Source organism: Sinocyclocheilus anshuiensis, unplaced genomic scaffold (assembly GCF_001515605.1).
Source record: "Sinocyclocheilus anshuiensis isolate Anshui unplaced genomic scaffold, SAMN03320099.WGS_v1.1 scaffold115, whole genome shotgun sequence".
NCBI classification, from domain to species: domain Eukaryota; kingdom Metazoa; phylum Chordata; class Actinopteri; order Cypriniformes; family Cyprinidae; genus Sinocyclocheilus; species Sinocyclocheilus anshuiensis.
Window position 1 is genome coordinate 2,467,205 of NW_015548219.1, and position 944 is coordinate 2,468,148.

The window sequence follows — 944 nt, forward strand, 5'->3', positions numbered from 1 at the left end:
CACCAAGAGCTTGTAACACTCCAAAGAGAAAGGAAAACTTGAAATCGTATCATATGACCCCTTTAAAATAAATATGGTGGGTAACTTGAAGCGAGGGTTTACATATCACAATGCAAGCGGGAGAAGTCTCATATTATGCTCGTCACGATCGCGGATGACAAAATCCCGGATCAACACTGTTCGTGTACCGCAGAGTACGATTAAATTAATGTACATTTAACTAGTTTAATATGGAGAGGCACTGAAATGTAGACCTTCGTTTATGTACACTGTACATGACGTGAGAACAGTTAGCTATTTAGGTTAGGCTGAAGCACAAGATAACATTAACGTTCTGCTTGAGCAGATGAAAAAGGTAATTTAATGAGAGTATGACAACCATAAAATGAACGGTTTTGTCTTCATTGGGATTGGGGTTGAATGCTTAGGGACATTTTGCTCTGTTTTGGTTGGGTTTAGGAAATGTAATAAAATAATTTATATTGCCCATCCTCTCAGGATACCTGGAATCAGTGTTACAAGTACCACAGGCACATCGTTTTTCCATTTTCGTAGCATAAACACCATCAAACCGATGAAAGCTTCGGATCTTCCAATGTTTCTCTATGGCACTGAAACCTAAAGATGTCCGAGTTCCGCTCCCCGTGCAACTGATACTCGACTGCCATTGGCTCATCTGCGTTCGAGGGGAGGGGCTTACCGATAGGTCAAATTGAGAATGTTGGACCGCTGATCTAATTAACTATGACTCATGAATAAGGAATCATTTAGAGCAGGGCTGTCCAAACTCGGTCCTGGAGGGCCAGTGTCCTGCAGAGTGTAGCGCCAACCCTCATTAAACACACCTGAACCAGCTAATCAAGCTCTTACTAGGCATAGGAACTTCCAGTCAGGTGTGTTGAAGCAAGTTGGAGCTAAACTCTGCAGGACATCGGCCCTCCAGG